Genomic DNA, 12,900 nt, shown 5'->3' with positions numbered 1-12,900 from the left:
AAATCAAAGGGCTTGTTTACAAAGCTATTGTACTACCAACCTTACTGTATGCTTCTGAAACATGGACCACTTACAAACACCACCTCCAACTTCTCGAAAGATTCCATCAACGGTGTCTCCGAAAAATCTTACATATCACTTGGGAAGACAGGCGAACTAATATCAGTGCACAGGATGAAGCAAAGATCACCAGTGTCAAAGCAATGATTATTCAACATCAACTTCATTGGACTGGTCATGTTGTGCAGATGCCTGATTATTGTCTTCCAAAGCAACTACTCTATTCCGAACTTTAAAATGGAAAGCATAATGCCAGTGGTCAACAAAAGAGGTTTAAAGACTCAAGGCAAATCTAAAAAAATGTAGTATAAACACCAACAACTGGAAAACACTGGCCTGCGAGTGCTCCAGTTGGATAACAGCCTTTACCAAAGGTGTCATGGACTTTGAAGACACTCGAACTCAGGACGCAAGGGAGAAACGTGCTAAGAGGAAGGCACGCTTGGTAAATCCACACCGTGATCAACTCCCGTCTGGAAACCAATGTCCCCACTGTGGAAGGATGTGTGGGTCAGGAATTGGCCTCCACAGTCACTTACGGACTCATTGTTAAAACCGTGTTTATGGAAGACAATCTTACTTGGCTACGAGTGATCACCAAAGAAGAAGAAGAAGGAATGGATATGCAATCTTTCCAATTTTTGTAATCTCTCCTCCCTCAACATATACACAAGCATGAGGTATAACGATAACTAAAACTGGGCGTGGGGGAAAAAGCATGACATTATGCATGCAGCTGCTGATACACAAGTGATGTTGTAGCAGGTGTACAATATTTTTTTAAAAAAAATACAATTAAATGTAGTGATAAAACAGATCTACATATCCTTCTTCCATTTCCTCCCTCCCACACATTCTTCCAACACATGAGGGTTAATTTATAATGTTTGACACTTATTTTGTTGTTTATTTTGTAGACATTATTCATAATAAAGAGTTAACTTAACATTGAGGGCCCAGGAACACCTGGAGGAGTGCAAAGAAATTGAATGAAAACATTAAACAAGTGTTGGGTTCAAATAAAGCCACAATTTTTGTGATTACGTATGTGGTTTGGTGTCAGCATTGGGCATTGGGTTAACCAGCCCACCTGCTGGTTGATGTACTGTTGGGGCTCACCAAAATATTGGGGTACCCCCCATGGCAGAAACTTCCCCCCAAAGAGATTTAACAATAAAAACAACAAAATGGAACACAATCCCATAAAAACTCATTTTACTTTTGAATTAAAATGTTAATAGTATTCGTTTAATGAATTCCAGCAGCAGAAAAACACAGAACTGAGCCAGCAAAAATTATGTGTTGTTGTTGTTTAGTTGTTTAGTCATGTCCGACTCTTCGTGACCCCAAGGACCAGAGCATGCCAGGCACTCCTGTCTTCCACTGCCTCCCGCAGTTTGGTCAAACTCATGCTGGTAGCTTCAAGAACACTATCCAACCATCTTGTCCTTTGTCGTCCCCTTCTCCTTGTGCCCACCATCTTTCTCAACATCAGGGTCTTTTCCAGGGAGTCTTCTCTTCTCATGAGGTGGCCAAAGTATTGGAGTCTCAGCTTCAGGATCTGTCCTTCCAGTGAGCCCTCAGGGCTGATTTCCTTCAGAATGGATAGATTTGATCTTCTTGCAGTCCATGGGACTCTCAAGAGTCTCTTCTAGCACCATAATTCAAAAGCATCAATTCTTCAGCAATCAGCCTTCTTTATGGTCCAGCTCTCACTTTCATACATCACTACTGGGAAAACCATAACCATAGCAAAGATTATACAATTAACCAGTGGCATTTTTTGAAAAGACAAGCCTTCACTAATAAGCCAGGGCAATGTAGTGATGCAGCCTGGTGATGGACATCACTCAGCAAGGCTTACCATAGGACTGATGCCACAACAGATAAGGCTTTATCCCTAATGGATGCTGGCTTCAATTTCTAAGGTCAAGGGTTTTGGAGCAAAGCCACAGATAACAGAGTATGGGGTGTGCTGGGAGAATGGTACAGAAAAATGCTGTTCCTAAGACCTAATAGGCCCAAGGCTGTTCAGTGCCTTGAACTGAGTCTGAATACTATTTAGTAGACAGTGCAAATCATGTAGAACTGATATGACAGAATCAAATCACTACAATGGCTCTCATTATATTGAATGTGCAAAAGTCAACCATATTTCCCATTGCCCTTCATTTAGCATCATGTCCTATGCAGCCTTCTGTTCTCTCAAACTTCCAGGGAATGGTATGCATGTGTTGGACAATGCAGGGGATAAAATCAGATCTTAAGGGATGCAGAAGTTTGTGTTCACCACAATGCGACTTCAGCCTTGCAAATCAACATCAGATCACCAACTGATAGCTCCAGTTGCAGCATCAGTGCCCCTGAGCTCGAGTAGCCTCTAGTCCATCATATCAAATGATGCCATAAGGTCCAAAATGACCAGCTGTCCTCGATGTAATATCATCGGTAGATCATTCATCACCCTGACAGGCCTTAGTCTTTACCCCATAGGAAAGCGGAAACCCAGCTGCATTGCTATGGCCATTCCAATTATCTTTCCTATAAATAGGAGATTAAAAACCAAGTGATGGCTGGCAAGTATTCTGGTATCAAGGGATGCTTTCTGCAGAAGGACGTGGACCTCTGAACACCCATGGCTAGCTGGCACCCTTTCTCCATGAATGAGGGATTCACTATCCTAAGTCTTTTAAGTACCTCTGACCTTCATTGAGAAGATAGTCATGGATCACAGGTGCAAATGGTGAGTTTAAGCACAGGACAGCTGCTCTAGTCCCCTGATCATTTTGGTTGCCACTTTCTGCAGCATTTTCAGCTCTGCAATATCCTTTTTGAGATACATCAGCCAGAACTGAACACATTTATTCCATGTGGAGTCCCAACACAGATTTTAATTATTTTAGTCTTGAGCTGTTTCCTAATGATCCTTGTCATGGAAGACTTAGAGACCAACCAGTCAAGAGACTAGACAATATTTTCTTTCTTAAACAAGAACAGAACAGTAAGAGGAAACACCTGACTTCTCTCTGGTACAATTAAGTCCAGTGACACTTAGTGACTATATGATGTAATGACACTATCCATACAGTCCCAGACATGGAATCCACCATTCTCCACAGCTGTTGGGTGGCGAGTCAATGTTTTCATTCTGCTATTCACCAAGATCCTAATATGTCACTCCTGTTCAGACTACCACCCACCACCCACCAATGTATACGTGAAGTCTGGATATTTTGTGGCAATGTGTAGTTACATACACTTAACTGCATTTATTGTCCATTCACCAGTTTGGAGAGATACTTCTGATTTCTTCATCACCCTGAACAATTTGGTTATTAAAAAACTTGGGCACTTCACTGCTCACCTCTAACTTCAGATCATTTATGAACAAGTTTAAAAGCACCATTCTGACAAAGATACTTAGGAGGCTTCACTTCTTTCATTATCCCACTTGTGAAAATGAGCCCATTTATTCCTACTCCTGTTCTTTAATCACTTATTGATCCATAAAAGGACTTTTCTTCTTATCCCATGATTGCTAGGTTTACTCGGGAGCCTTTGCTGAGGGTCTTTGTCAAATACTTTAGAAATGTCCAATAACATTATGTCTACCAGATAACCCATATCTGCATGCTTATTAACACTCCCAAAGAACTCTGAAAAGGTTAGTGAGGTGGAACTTACCATTTCAGGGGATTTTTTTCATTTTTCTATGCATTGAGAGCCCTCAGCTCCACCTGTCTGGCTGGCCATGTGCACAGAACAGACAGCATTTCAGAAATCCTGAATTTTAACTTCCTCCCTAGCAACTTAAATTGTGGTGCCAGGACTGCACAATGACATTGACCCACGTTATTACTGCTGACATACATGGCAACCACTGATTCCCCCCAAGCGCAATCTACCAGTCTATCTGGATGAAACATGGCACCTGCTATTTTTGTACCAGGTAGGCAAGACACCACATGAGCTAGATGCCTGTCTTTCTGTGTTCCCAAAGATCGAACTAGGAGGTGTGAGAGGATATCAGTTTGTTGACCAAGGAATGGATGCCTTCTAAGTGCCCCTTTTCCTTCTCAGAGTGATGTCTTCCTTCCCCAAGGCTACTATTTTCCATGGCATTGACATTGCCCTGGAAGTGGGGCTCTGTTATCACATCCTTGCGGCTTTTTCCACCACACCCTCGGCCTCTCTACACTTCTCCTCGTGAGGTGGGAACAAACAAGGGAACAAACTTGTTTCCTAAAACCCCAGAGCTCATTACAGTGATCCATTACTTTTTCCAGAGGTGAGACAGATATACAGGTGACACTCTGTGCTGTGCACTGGGTGGCCCCCAAACTCCTTTTGGATTTCTCTTTCTTTGATTCATTGCTGGTTTTTGTTTGCTAGTTGGGTTTGATTTCTTGGAAAGATAGGTTTTTATAATACAAAAAGCAGGGAGGTTTGCTTACTATGGCTGCCTTTGCCATGTTGCTAAACTCACAGAGGTGCTTAACTCTCTTCTTAATTCTTCATTTTGTTGCCTTGTCAGTGGAGCTGAGACATTTTGTCAACCACGGCTCCCCTCATGCTCCTAGAGCGCAGCATTCTTCATTGGGGGGGGGGTCGGAACCAAAGAGTACGCAAATCACGTAAAGAGGAAAGTCCTTGAAGCATATTTCATGAGGTTAAAAAGAACTTGACAATTGCCTTAATTTCAAGAAATTCTTGTACAAAGCTATACATGTACAAATTGGTTCCAGGGAGATAATATTTCAAACTATGGTTCACACGGAACTAATGTAAACATGCTTGTGAACAAGATCTGAGGCACGTTCCATCTACAAACACATAGTGAGTCACTGAGCAGCTGCTTTAGGGGGGAAAAGAGTTAGTGGGTTTATCAAGCCTAAACATGCTTTCCAATCTAGTTTCACTTGTGTCTAATAGTTACATTTCCCCACTGATCTGCTCCCTGACTAAAGGAGGGGAAACAACTTGCCAGAGAAACATGTAAATCACATGACTTTCAGTTAGCCTCATATCTTAGGAATTTGTCCGTACCCACCTATTGGCATTTATTTACCAAAGCTAGATTAAATGTATTTCCATTGGAAGTTCTAAATGGTAGACTGAGCGACATCCCCTATCAGAATAGGCTTTGTTTATGTTCTCAGGACGTCGATTGCACGAACCATATCCTACTGCATTGTGGGCAGTATGAGCAAGCAAGGGGTCAACTGATCAAACTCTTACTAGCAAGTTTGCTGGGAAAATCTGAAGCCTCCCATATTAAATACCTTTTGGAGGATAGGTCAAATGATATTACACTGACCGTGGCAAAGTTTCTTTCGGAGGTCGCAAGAAACAAAGACCATCATTATCTAGACATAACATAATGACTACCTTGGTCTCTTTCACCTGTTGTTTGATTGTCTTAACTTTATCATGTTTTGAAACTGTTCTGTGGGTCTATGGACTGCAATTAATCAATATAAATCAATGGTACCTCAAATAAATAAATCCCATCTCTTGAAGTATCTTTATTTGATTTTCCCCAAAACATAAGCTGTTTATATGCTTTTTCCTAAGTTTTGCCTCGCTCATTTCCCTAAGGAGCTTATTTGGTGACATCCATTGTGTCTCATGTGATTATTACTCAGGTCATCTATCTATATATAGCCAACTCAATATACAACTGCTTGATCATGGTAACTTCCTGGACCATCTCCATCGATTGGGAGTTGGTGACACTGTGTGACAATGATTCCACTCCTACCTATGGAGTCCAGTTCAGAGAATAGCACTGGAGGATTATGCACCTGCCCCTAGTTGTGTGAGCTCAACTGAGATTGAATCGTGACAGAGATTCTGTGAGTGGGCCGAATGCGAGTTCAGAAATTTACCAGTTCTGGATGAGGTCTGGATGAGGTTACAATCCCTCTGGAAGAACAGGTACATAACTGTAGGAGTAGAGCGAAAGCTTTAAAGTGAAAAGAAAATCGAATATTACCCAGTTCACTTTTACAAGTAACTTGAAAGATGTAAGTTTTGAACAGGTAGAAATGAAATCCTGAGCCCCGACATGTAAACTGTGCACAGCCAGTAAATGGAAGCTGTTCAGTTGTTGATATTACTTTCAATGAATGATTTTGTCTGTTTCAGATGAATCCTTAAATGCTATTTATTACAGGTTAATTAAAAGACCATTGATTATTTGAAACCATTTTCTGAATGCAGGCAAGTGCATAGCTAATCTATTTCTATTACACAGTTGTTACACCTCAGTAATTATATCTTTAAAATACAGTTTATGTTTAATTAGCAGAACAGTAGCTTACCCTTTAAAACCAAATTTGGTCTTTACTGTGTGATTCACATCATTAAAGTGTTAACCAAACATGAATACCTGTAATGTACTTTATTTTGGATTTCGGTAGCACCACGTTAAATGGGAGAGAGAGAGAGAGAAGAAAAATATATGGGTATGTTTGTCAAACTTCTTAAACAGAAAGTACACAATCCAGATCAATTGAGTAGAGGCACTGCTTCTCAGGGGTGTTTTCAAGTGCTAAAGTTAGTGGAGGAATGACAGAGAGAGCAAGAAACAAGGCAAAGAGCTGAGTAGATACAAGATTTGCAGAACTATGGACAGCTCCCAGTCAGACAATTTGCTCCATCAACCTCATTACAGTGGTGCCTCGCAAGACGAAAAGAATCCGTTCTGTGATTCTCTTCGTCTAGCGGTTTGTTCGTCTTGCGAAGCAAGCCCATTGAAGGATTAGCGGATTAGCGCTATTAGCGGCTATTAGCGGCTATTAGCGGCTTATCTGCTGATCGGATCAGCTGATAAGCGGCTTAGCGGCTTAGAAAAGGGGGGGAGGAAAAAAACCAGCAGGAACTCGCAAGGACATAGGATGTCAATCAAATCATTAAAAGGCCTGGTTTAAACAGAGCATTTTTGCCTGGCGCCTAAAGGTATATAATGAAGGCATCATGTGAACTTCCCTGGGGAGTGCATTCCACAGACAAGGAGCGACTGCAGAGAAGGCCCGTTTTTGTGTTGCCACCTTCTCGACCTCTCAAGGAGGAGACACATGAAGGAGGGCCTCAGAAGATGATCTCAGGGTCTGGATAGGTTCCTATGGAAAGTGGCAGTCATTGAGGTATTGTGGTCCTGAGCGGTTTAACATATGTTCCATATGTTTATATACAGTGGTGCCTCGCAAGACGAAAAGAATCCGTTCTGTGATTCTCTTCGTCTAGCGGTTTTTTCGTCTTGTGAAGCAAGCCCATTGACGGATTAGCGGATTAGCGCTATTAGAGGCTTTTAGCGGCTTATCTGCTGATCGGATCAGCTGATAAGCAGCTTAGCGGCTTAGAAAAAGGGGGGAAAGGGGAAAAAAACCAGCAGGAACTCGCAAGACATTGTCGTCTTGCGAAGCAAGCCCATAGGAAATTCGTTTTGCGAAGCACCTCCAAAACGGAAAACTCTTTCGTCTAGCGAGTTTTCCGTCTTGCGAGGCATTCGTCTTGCGGGGCACCACTGTATTTTTAACCAGAATGACACATCATTGAAATTGATATAGATATAGATACTGTTGTGCAAGTGGAATTCGTTCTGTTCATGCAGTTTTTTAGTTGAACGTTGACATTAAAGTCAAGCTCAACTTGGGCCATCCAGCAGCATTTTCGGAAGCTTTCTGGAATCAATCTGCTTGACCTTGGTGGTGAAAAAGATACCAGGCTGAAACATCATGTTCTTCTTAGAGCATAACATTTCATATGGAGGTCAATTAAAGGTGATATCTCTCAGCTACTGATATATCTCAACTGCTAATTTAAGATGCCACCTGGGAAGAAGCACATTCTAAAGTAAAGTGTGTAGAATTCAGACAGTGTAGGACTCGAACAGTGTAGGACAGTGTAGGGGACGCGGGTGGCGCTGTGGGTTAAACCACAGAGCCTAGGATTTGCTGATCAGAAGGTCGGCGGTTCGAATCCCTGCGGCGGGGTGAGCTCCTGTTGCTCGGTCCCAGCTCCTGCCAACCTAGCAGTTCGAAAGCACGCCAAAGTGCAAGTAGATAAATAGGTACCACTCCGGTGGGAAGGTAAACGGCGTTTCCGTGCACTGCTCTGGTTCACCAGAAGCGGCCTTGACAGCTGTACACCAGCTCTCTCGGCCAATAAAGCGAGATGAGCGCCGCAACTCAGAGTCAGTCACGACTGGAGCTAATGGTCAGGGGTCCCTTTACCTTTACCTTTAGGACTTGAATTGTGTCTGAAAGGTAATAAGGATCCATTGCAGATTCCGTAAAACAAATGTTCTCCACAGTCCGATCTTGCCAAAAGACAAGCTGTATCGTTTTAGCTTGTGAAGTGATATCAAGGGCAGCCCCGTGTGATGCATATTGCAGTAGTCTTACCAAGAGGTTACTAGAGCATGGATGTTAAAAGATCTGTTGAAGTCATTGCCCTACAAGATGTTCCTTTTCTTCTAATAGAGTATTCTGAATTACCACATCTACGAGTACTCAAGCTTTGTTTCCAGAAAGCTCAGATATTCTTCAATCAAGTGCAATGCCAATAGATTTACAAGTGATGGAGGAACAAATGCATGGCCTGTACCTGTGTTGCTGACAGCTGACGTGACACACATGTGGCTCAACCATCGCATTTGGTGTTTTTTTAAAATGATATTTATTGAAAAAAGAATTTTTTAAAATCACAGAGAAAAAAGAAAAACAAAATTACATAAAAAAGACAATAACAGAAATAAAAAATAAAAAATAAAACCATCCTTTTCAAATTCTCCACTTTCTTTACCTTCTTTCCCTGACCTCCTCCTCCTCCCATCTCTTGTATCTTGATTGATAATTGTCACAGCAAATCCTTTCCATAATTCATAATATTCTGTCAATACATTACCTTGCTCTATTTTCAACTTATATTAAACCTTAAAACTTAAAATTTAAATCTTATTCATTCCAGCTTCTCATAACCACTACCTTTTTACCTGATTCTTTAAGCATTCTTACAAGAACCTAGTAAATCCAATTCAACATTTTTGCAACTTTCATAAAAACATTTCTGACGATAAAAAAAAGAGAGAATAAAAACAATCCAATCTTCTTCCAGCATCCCCTCCCCCTGGTCCCGGGATTATCAGTCCTTTTTGTCCCTTTAGTCTGGCCCATTCAACCTGGTCTCAACCATCGCATTTGAAAACGCTCCTTAAAATGGTCATGTAGTACAGGATTTCCATTTTACATTTGGCTGCATGGGTCTTGCTTATGTCAGGCTTCAATTCATAAGGAAATCTGCACAGGATAGCACTCAGCACCTAGAGAGCCAGGCAGGTCAGGCTGGCAAAAAACAAACAAACCAGAGTTAATTGAAAGCATCACATGATAATGACATTTTGTTGTCACTGAAATGAAAAGGTGTCAACAGTCAATGAAAGCCAAAGATCCCCCTTTTAAATGCTGTAATTAGTTGTGAAACAAGAACATACCTTCATCTGGGCTCTTCTCTTATCTTGCGTGGCATCTGCGCTGGGATGCTGCTACTAACCGATATGGTATTTTGTGATCACAGTGACATGGATGATCTGTACATCATGTAGCTTTGTGCATGTCACAGGCACTCAGGATAACTTTGAAAGTGCAGGCTGAAATGTGCATTGCAGGGATTGCTTGCAATATTGTATATGTGTGTGTGTTGTTGACAGGGCCGGATTTAGGTTTGATGAGGCCCTAAGCTACAGAAGGTAATGGGGCCCTTTATATGTCCAGCTGTGCTTTGTCAACAACAAATTATAACTTTTTTGTGTGTGTGTGTTGAATATAAGCTATAGGGTAATTTATGGACCTAATAGGTATCTGAAGCCATTTGCACATGTTGCTGTATGAAGGGATTCTTTATTTGTTTTTTATCCTATATTTTAGAAATGTACATCCAGGTTTTCCCCCTTTAATTTATTGGGGAGCCCCCAAGAGAGTGGGGCCCTAAGCTATAGCTTGTTTAGCTTATACGTAAATCCAGCAATGGTTGTTGAGTCTGGTACACCCAGCGACCTGTGGAGCTCAAGGGCTGTATCTTTCCAACAATTGCTCTGATAACTCAGAGGAGTAGTGTCAAGGAACTTGAACCCTATTTATTTATTTATTTATTTATTTATTTATTTATTTATTTATTTAATTCATTTCTATTATTTGTAGGCTATTCCACAGAAAGAGGTTCTCTGAGCAGTTAGCAGTTTTTTTTAATGCGACACTGCAACCCAAGTAAGCATTGGAACAGCACAATCTTATACCTGCCTACTCAGAAGTAAGTCCCACTGAGTTCAGTGGAAATTGCTCCCAGGTAAGTGGGCATACGATTGTGCTTTACTTCACCAACTCTCATCCGCTCAGAAACAGGGCCATGTGTTCTCTGCTTTGGCTGGTCAATATTGTGGTTGTTCCAACCACTTGCAACAGGACCTATTCAGGAAACAGGATGGCTGTGGCTTGTAGCTGGTGGTTTGTGACCTGGTTGTCCCACTTAGCCACAAAGGGAGCATAGGATGGAGCACTCTGGATTGTTCCTGCAACGTTGGAATGGACTCTGCAAAATAAGACATGAATTAGTCAGCAGGGTAGTTTGTAAAATTCATGGAAATTAGCAACTATGAAAATAGTCCAGTCCAGACCCGTCTTACCCATAGAGGCTAGTGGCACGGGGCGCCAGGGCAGCAGGTTCTGGAGGGTGCCAGGTGAGAGCCCGGGGAACACCGAATGAGCACGCTGAGTGAGTGAGAGTGCATGCGCCGCTCCCCCCGAGTGTTGGCTTGGTTTTTTCCTTTTAGCCTGCAGGCACCGAATTCTGCAGGGCACCAGAAGGCTAAAAGGGAAAAAAACTGAGCCAATGCTTGGCAGGAGCGGCGCATGCGCCCTCGCTCACTTGGCGCAGGCCCGCTCACTCGGTGTGCTGCCTGCCGCAGCCACCGCGGCACGAAGCGGCCAGCTGAGCCAGGAGACCCCGCAGCCACCCTCCACCTCTTCCCTGCCGGAGGAGCTGCCCTCCAGCCGCTGCCCGCCCCCTCCAGCCCTAAAAAAAGATCGACAGCTCTGGGAAGGGGTGGGGTGGTGCCAGAGGGATCTTTGCACCATGGCGCCGGATATGCTTAAGACGGCCCTGGTCCAGTCATTGAGGAAATAATACAGTGGTACCTCCGGTTACAAACTTAATCTGTTCTGGAGGTCCGTTCTTAAGCTGAAACCGTTCTTAACATGAGGCACGCTTTCACTAATGGGGCCTCCCACTGCTGCCGTGCCGCCGGCGCGCGACTTCCACTCGCATCCCGGGGCAAAGTTCGCAACATGGGGCATCTACTTCTGGGTTAGCAGAGCTCCTTACCCGAAGCATTCATAAGGAGAACAGTACATAACACGAGGTTCCACTGTACTTTACAACTAAAATGGACTAGGTGTGTTAATTATCGGGGAAAACCATTTTGTTAAAAGAATCAACTTCTATTTTGTCTCCCCTGTGTTATCTTTTTACAACAGGATTCTTCCTCAACATGCAGAATATGAAACATATTTCTTCTGTGTATTAGTATTCTTGTTAGTAATCTTTGATGAATAATGTGTTGACAATGTTTCTATATTTTAATAGTGCTATATTGTCTTCATATTTATGTCCTCATCTTAGATGGCACACTACAATATATCATCTTTTCTTTTTATCATATTGCTTGATTTGCTTACATTCTATGAATTTTTAAATGGGTAAAATCCAGACATAATTAACAACAACAACAATAATAACATTGCATTGCCAGTTCATAGACTGCCAATAAAATATCGGGGGGGGGGGGAGAGCATTTCCAAACTAAACTACATTTTTAATTGCACTCCATTAAGATAGAAAAAGGTGAACTTTATTTTTAAAAGCATGTAAATTGTTAATAAACTAACTCCACAATTAACTAATGGTCAAATTTGACTGATTTTTCTTGCTTTCAGTAGTTCTTCACGCTTCATAAAGAATTACTCAACACAAGTGAGTAAGACCTTTTATAAATAACTTGAAAATGAAATTTGGTTGATGCTTGACACCGGGAACATCTATCAAATTACATAGAAGCCAAAATGTTCCAGAGGAAACATCACTATCGCCTGGATGACATTACATTTGCTAGTATGAAATTTGTGTGATTGCAATTCACGATCCTCCTCAAAAGCTAAATACAAACCTGTCAAGACGGCTTTTAAGATGATTGTTCTTGGCAGTGACACGGTGCAAGAGCTTCTATTAGTTAATTGCTCCTTCAAAGCCAGCAACACATTAGGAAAAGGGGGGGGGGTGCAATTGTTGCTTTGTTTCAAGGACAGACTATATATATATGCTTCTTATATAGTCAAACAGATGTTAAGATATGTTTCAAAATTAAAATGGGAATGCAGAGATGTGGGAATTGTGTAGCCTTTGGAATGCTACGTGTTACAAGTCAAGGGGAAAGCAGAGATTTTCTGATGATGATGATGATGATAACAACAACAACAACAACAACAACAACAACAACAACAACAACAATAATAATAATAATTTATTTATACCCCGCCCATCTGGCTGGGCTTCCCCAGCCACTCTAGGCAGCTTCCAAAAAAAATATTAAAATACTGTAATGCATGAAACATTAAACACTTTCCTAAACAGGGCTGCCTTCATATGTCTTCTAAAAGTCTGGTAGTTGTTGTTATCTTTGACATCTGGTGGGAGGGCGTTCCACAGGGAGGGTGCGACTACCGAGAAGGCCCTCTGCCTGGTTCCCTGTAATTTGGCTTCTCGCAGTGAGGGAACCGCCAGAAG

The sequence above is a fragment of the Podarcis bocagei genome, assembly GCF_964188305.1.
Source record: "Podarcis bocagei genome assembly, chromosome: 8".
Classification (NCBI taxonomy): Eukaryota; Metazoa; Chordata; class Lepidosauria; order Squamata; family Lacertidae; genus Podarcis; species Podarcis bocagei.
This window is presented reverse-complemented; position numbering follows the sequence as displayed.